Source organism: Acomys minous (genome assembly GCF_964271855.1).
Source record: "Acomys minous genome assembly, chromosome: 6".
In the NCBI taxonomy this organism is placed as follows: domain Eukaryota; kingdom Metazoa; phylum Chordata; class Mammalia; order Rodentia; family Muridae; genus Acomys; species Acomys minous.
Window position 1 is genome coordinate 100,800,045 of NC_140487.1, and position 7,518 is coordinate 100,807,562.

The following is a 7,518-nucleotide window of genomic DNA, read 5'->3' on the forward strand; positions in this document are numbered from 1 at the left end:
AATATGGGCCTCCAGCCTCCTTGGAGCTTAACAATTATCTGCCATTTGGAATTGGACTTCCAATTCCCACATCGGTGAGTGTCCTGGATATTTTTCTGAGGGTGTAGCCAGCGACTTGGAGTTGTCTAAACCAGGCTGAAAATGAAAGGCTGTTAACAGCATCTCAGGAAGCCGCTTCTGGGGTTGTTCGCAAGCAGCTAGGGACTACAGGGACCCAGGAATAAGTAGAAGCAAAAGGCCTGTTTGTTATTCCAAAGCTTAATCTAGAGAGACCTTTTTGAAGACCTTTTTTTTCCCCATAATTTTTTTTCATTAATTATTTGTGAACTTTGCTGGGTGGTGGTGGCGTACACCTTTAATCCCAGCACTTGGGAGGCAGAGGCAGGAGGATCTCTGTGCGTTCGAGGCCAGCCTGGTCTACAAAGTGAGTCCAGGACAGTCAAGGCTACATAGAGAGACCCTGTCTCGAAGGAAAAAAAAAATCATTTGTGAACTTCACATTATGAACCCCAATACCACTCATTTACCAGTCCTTCTACACTAGCAGCTTCCCCCCAAAAGAAATTTAAAAAAAGAATAAATATATATATATAAATTAATAATAAACCATCTCGCCATGGGAGCTGTAGTGTGTCACAGTTTATCACATAGTGTACCCTTTGCCCAAATAGTTTTACATGAAAATGTTCATTGCAATGAGTCGTTGGTCTGGTTGAGGCCTCTGCCTTCTGCTACACTATCAGTCCTGGATCCCCGCTGTTGCCCTGAGTGACGGAGAACCTACAGCTTTAGTCCTACAGGACCGTTCCTTCACGGGCTCCAGCAGCTCCTAGGTGGGATAGACGCTGGGGTGCGCCAGCTCAAAGCCCTGGATCTGGGCCTGGGTTGTGGCTGAGTTGAACAGCCTGCCAGCCCTCCCACACCTGAGCCACCAGGGGTAGCTCTCTCTTGTCACCCTGATGAGGGGCAGGACCAGCTCAGTCCTGACCTTGCCCATCTACACGGTCTCGGGCGGCAGCTCAGACCTCAGACGTCAGCATGGCCTCTGGTGGTAACATGGACCACAGACATTCACACAACCCCCTGCTTTCATATGGGCAAAGCCACTGCCTTCTGTGGTGGTGGTACAGCTGTGACGCCACTTTGACTTCAGGTAGCAGCGCAGGCTTCTCCATCCTCACCTCTCCTCATAGCGCACAAACTGCCCTGCTTCTCTTTCTCACGGTAGTGGTGCCCGTGCAAGGCGGCCGGTGGGGCCTCTGGGTGTCTCTTGAAGCCCTTACCCTGAAATCTGAGTGATGCCAAGAGAGAAGTCTCTCCACCACTTTCCATAGGGAGTCAGCCTGCCAGCATGCTGTGTCCTTATCTAAAAAACTTCCTGGGTATTCTAAATTGAAAATACAGGTAAGGGGCTGGCGAGATGGTTCAGCGTGTGGTTAAGAATACTTGGTGCTCGGCAGAAGACTGGGGACTGGTTGCCAGCAGCTACACCAGGCAGGTCGCAACCATCTGAGCAGTTCCAGGGGATCTGATGTCCTCTTCTGTTCTCCGGGGGCACTGCATGCACATGGTGCACACATGCAGCTAAACACTCACACACAAATAAAATAAACAAATTCTTTTAAAGAAAGAAAGACAGAAAGAAGGAAGGAAGGAAGGAAAGAAAGAAAGAAGGAAAGAAGGAAAGAAAGAGCAGCCAGGGCCACCGCCAGCGGCGGAGGGAGTGGCGGCAGCAGCAGCGATGTCGTACATCTTTAATACCAGCACTCAGGGAGGCAGAGGCAGGTGGATCTCTGTGAGTTTGAGGTCAGCCTGATCTACAGAGTGAGTTCCAAGACAGCCAATACTACATAGTGAGACCCTGTCTTGAAACAAACAAGCAAACAAACCAAACAAAAAACAAAACAACAACAAAAGGAAAAGGAAATGGAAGGCGATTTGACCAGTGAACCTCTAATTTAACACACCCTGTCCTTACATTATTAACTGTTCAGATTGTGTACAGTGGGGTTTTGTTTGTTTATTTTCTACAGATGAAACAAAGCAACAAAACCTCTGAGCCGCATGAAGAAGCCTTCTCTGTTTAACACCGCCAGCTTTGGCACTTGGTCTGTTTCGCATTGAGTGACAGTCACTCTAGTGGATGCCAGGCTGGCCTCAAACTGGACATGTAGCTAAGGACGACCTTGAGGCCAGGTATGGTGGCGCACGCCTTTAATCCCAGCACTCAGGAGGCAGAGTCTGGTGGACCGCTATGAGTTCAAGGCCAGCCTGGTCTACAAAGTGAGTCCAGAACAGTTAAGATAACACAGAAAAACCCTGTCTTGAAAAAAAATGATCTTGAAGTCCTGATTCTCCTGTTTCACAGGCAAACAGAACCTTGGCAGGTGGGGAACCTGGGGTCTTGCACACGCCAAGCAAACCTCTACTGCCTGGCCTATGCCTGTTTTTGTTCTGTTTTGTTCTGAAGATAGGGGTCAAATGTAAAATAATCCATCTTCGATGGATTCTGTTCTGTTTTTGTTCGCTTGTTTGTTTGCTTGAAGCTATGTACGTAGCTCAGGCTGGCTTTGAATTCAAAGCAATCTTCCTGCTTCAGCCTTCAGCCTTCTGGGAGCACTGGCCTGTGGCACCTGGCTCTACTAGGGTGTAACTTCTGCCCCAGCGGGTGGGAATCTGCTGTCAGAGAGGGACCTAAAGAAAACAAGTGAGGAGTCTCCGGCAGGCAGTTCAGCTGGGGAGCGTAAGCCAACAAGCTGGCACTAATTAAGAGCTAATGGCCTTACAAGGGAGCAATGCCAAGGGATAAGGACCCTGGGCTGCAGCATAAATACAGACACTTGGGGCAGAGCCAAGACATATTTTCAGAGAGCAATAGAGCCCACGCCAGCCTTCTCCACCTTGGCGGATGGGAGGATGCAACATCGGTGCAAAGGAAACCAGGTCCTCCTGCACTGGCTTCTGGTCAGGTCATCAGGGAGCCGCCCGGGGAACTTCGGGAAGAGTTTGCTTTTCAGATCTAAAACTTCCATGCAGGGGGCTGGGGGCATGTGAGTCTGTTAGTAGAGCGCTCAACTAGCTACGTGCAGTCCTGGGTTTGATCCCCGGCTCTCCATAAACTGGGCATGGTATGTAGTACGCCTCTGATCCCAGAGCGTGGGAGGTAGAGGCAGGAATCGGAAGTTCCAGGTCATCCTCTGCTACGTGCCAAGTCTGAGGCCAGCCTGGGCTATCTGAGATCCGGTATCAACAAAACAATAAAGAACAACAACAACAAAAAAGACTAAACCTTCTCAACATACAAGAATAGCAAGGGGATCTGGGCATAGAGCTCAGTCGCAGGGTGTTTACCGAACATGGGTGAGGCCCCAGTCCCCAGTCCCACTAAAGGAATCACTGGGGTAACTAAGACATGAGCACGTAGCTCAGTGGTAGAGCACTTGCCTAGCATGTAGATGACCCTAGTGCTGGAGGGAAAAATAAAGCATTCGAAGATGGATTATTTTACATTTGACCCCTATCTTCAGTTAGGTGGAGCTGGGACGTTCTGGGGAGAGGCTCAGGAGGCTGCTGCTTTTTTTTTTTTTTTTTTTTTTTTTTTGGATTTTCGAGACAGAGTCTCTCTCTGTCAGCCTTGGCTGCCCTGGACTCGCTTTGTAGACCAGGCTGGCCTCAAACTCAGAGATCTGCCTGCCTCTGCCTCCCACGTGCTGGATTAAAGGCGTGTACCACCACGCCTGGCCAGGAGGCTGCATTTTATATCCCCTCCCCCAAGTGATGTTGATGCTGGTGATCCTCTGATCACACTGAAAAAAATTTTTTTTCTTCTTTAGAAGCAACTGCTGTTTACCTACCTGACACCAGTGTCAAGATGAGAATTAGGTCAGGATTCTCTGCTTCCTGTGAAAACATCAGCTCGGTATATAGCACTGGCTTGTTTCGGAAAAGAGGAATTTCTAGGCAGTTTCTGGGGGGACTCTCCCCATTTACACAGACCCATGGCTATGAGCAGCAACAAGGCTGCAGAGGATGAGGTGCTAATCCTGGGTCTGGGGAAAGAGAGAGAGTGTGTTGCATCTGCAATGTGTTCACCTATCATTACTCGTGGAATCACCTTGGGAGCTTTCAGGGTAGTTACAACACCCTGCCCTTGTAAAGCTGAGGAGTTGTACTCCTGGACCCATCTTGCCCGCCTCTGGTTGCCATGCATTAGCGGGGAGGGGGCGGGGAGTGAAGAAACGGTCACGACATTATATCTGTGGGAAGCAGGGTAGAGAGAATGCACAGGTAACTTGAGCTGAACTCACCTCCATCAGGCCCCTCAACGGCCGGGAGAGCCGAGGGTGGCTGTCAGGCTCGGAAACTACTGTCTGAAGGGTTGATGGGAACTTTGCACGATCAACATAAGCAGGATAGGAGAGCAGGAGAGAGAGAAACAACCCACCATATCATCTGGGAAAATAAACTCTTTGGCAAGACTTCACAACAGCCCGACTCGAAATTTCATAATGAAATTATGCCTCTGATCAAAGCCTGCATGAGTTCATGAGCTGATTTTTGCCATTCGTGTTTATTCTGGTTTGCACCAAGTTGAGGGATCAGAAACACATTAATCTAATCTTCTCTCTGGGAGGAGGCTCTTGCACCCTCTTTTTGGGGGATCAAAGGGACAGTGTATGGCAGGAAGGACCATCTTCAGCCCCTGGATGAATGGGCAGTTTTCTTTGATTGGTTCTCAGAGTCCCCTTAGGCACAGATCCGGGGTAAGACCTTCCTAGCAGGGTTGAGGCTCACAACTCTTGCCCTTGAGGCAAGAAAAGCAAAGCTTAAGATGGGGAAGGGCCTTCCATCTCCCCTCTGGGACATGGTCTGCTTTCGCTCTATAAAGAATATTTTGAGGGCTTGTTTGTTTTAGACTCAGAGAAACGCTCAACTGTGCCTCTCTCCCAACTGAAGTGCTTTATACCAAGATCTTCCTTTTCACAAAATGAAGCCAAACCCACGGACCTGCACTTGTCAAGAATCTCACCCACCTAAGCAGCGCTTTTCTGGTCCTTCTTGAGGGCACACAGATAGGCACTTCCAGATAAGTCGAAGTCCCCAAACAGATGGGAGGCTCTCAGTTGAAACCTTGGAAACAGAAATCACTGGGTCTTCTCACACAGTTGCTTCATGTTTAGACAAGAGGTGTTTCCTCCCCCCTCCCCCATCTTATTCACCCAAGAAAGATTTAGTGAGGCCTTATTTTATGTCAGGTGCTTGGTCAACGTGTTGTTAAACCCAAGGACCTTTACACACTTGACAGCACCATTGTGACATGTTAGCTCTTTTTGTCTCAAAGGGCTGTGGTGGTGTATGCTTTTACACACAGCACTCACTGAGGCAGAGGCAGGCAGATCTCTGAGTTCCAGGTCACTGTTGTCTCCAGAGTGAGTTTCAGGACAGCTGAGGCCACACAGAGAAACCCTGTCTCACCAAACAAACATAATGCCTTGTTCTATAGCCTGGTATGTACCTCCCTATATAGCCCAGGCTAGACTAGCCTTGAACTCAGGGCAATCCTTCTGCTTCAGCCTCTTCGACGCTGACAGGCTCATGCCACCAAATTCAGCTTTGTTTTAAATTCTGAGGATACAGAGGTGAATCAATATCTAAGGCGTCCACTTTCCTGATGCTTCTGGCCTAGATTTGGGACAACAGCCAACACACCTGTGAATATAAGACCACTTCGGCCAGTGGCACGTGCCATTTATTATGATGCCAGAAAGAAAGTGGTTAATTAAATCAATAAACCAAGAAAGACTTTGACCAATAGAATATGTTGCCAGATAAATCAAGGGCATGTAGGTCAGCTTGAAAACAAGTGAACAATGGAAAAAAATTGTTTTTTTGGATGTAGAGTCTCTCTTTGTAGCTCAGGTTGGCTTTGAACTTGTGGCAATCATCCTTCCTTAGTCACTCAAGTGCATCATTCTTTTCTTTTCTTTCTTTCTTTCTTATTTATTTATTTATTTATTTATTTATTTATTTATTTATTTATTTTTAGGTTTTTCGAGACTGGGTTTCTCTGTGTAGCCTTGGCTGTCCTGGAGTCACTTTGTAGACCAGGCTGGCCTCGAACTCACAGCCATCTGCTTGCCTCTGCCTCCAGAGAGTCAAGATTAAAAGGCATGCTCCACCATGCCTAGCTCCTCCTTCCTCTTTTAAGACATGGTCTTGCTGTGTAATGTGGTCAGGCCTGGAATTCGTAGCAATCTTTCTTCCTCTGCTTCTTGAGCCCTGGTATTCCAGGTGTGTGCCACCACACTGATGTGTTTGCTAGTGTTTGCAATCCCATGGACAAGTGATGCATGAGCAGGGAACTGACCAGAAGGACCAAGCTATGCAGACTCGGGGAAAGAGTGATTCAGACAGAACAGCAGCCAGTATAAATGTCAGAAGGAGGGACAAATGAGGGCAGAGGAGACCGAGCCAGAACAGAAGGGTTTTCTTTCTTTCTTTCTTTCTTTTTTTTTTTTTTGCTTTGTTTTGTTTTGTTTTTAGGTTTTTCAAGACAAGGTTTCTCTGTGTAGCCTTGGCTGTCTGGAGTCACTTTGTAGATCAGGCTGGCCTCGAACTCACAGCAATTCACCTGCCTCTGCCTCCTGAGTGCTGGGATTAAAGGCAAGTGCCACCGCGCCCTGTAGGCTCAATTTTTTTTAACCAATATATTTTATTAACAACTTAGTGACTGAGCCTACGTCCCTTATAACCCAACTAACCAAAACAATAGGAAATGAGGATTAATGGACACAATAACAAAACTGTAAGGATGTCAGTTCCGAGGAACAATTCTCCTGGCACAATCTTTAGGATTTCTTCTCCTGGAACCCAGAGTAACCAGAACCCGGAACCTCAGCAGGAGCCGGAGCCCCGAAGCCTTCCCTCGAGCGGTTCTTTCTAGGAGCGTCTTGAAGTGCAGCGATGAACAGCCAAAACTATCCCAAGTCTCCAAAGGCCCCGCCTCTAGTTTTTGGCTCATTTATATATCTCCTCCCAGAGTCTGTTCATGGGATCTTTTCAGCTGACAACAATTAAGCCCCTGCACGAGGTGGTTGCTCTTCTAGTGGATTAACATCACCTGTTCTCTCACAAAAACCTTCCAATCCTGCACTTGGGATCCTAAAAAACGGGTTTATCTCTCCTTCAGCGTCCAGCTTTATTTTTTTAAAGGAAGTATTTTTTTAAAGATTTATTTATTACATATACAGTGTTCTGCCTGCATATAAGCCTGAATACCAGAAGAGGCATTCAGATTCTATTACAGATGGTTGTGAGCCACCATGTGATTGCTGGGAATTGAACTCAGGACCTCTGGAAGAGCAGCGGATGCTCTTAACTGCTGAGCCATCTCTCCAACCCCAGATCACAAGTTTTGTAAGGATGGAAAGGGTCTTTCTTTGTGATAATAGGCCGTTAGAGGATTAGAAGTCTTTTTTTTTTTAACTGAGGTTTGAACCCAGAGCCTGGTGCGTACTA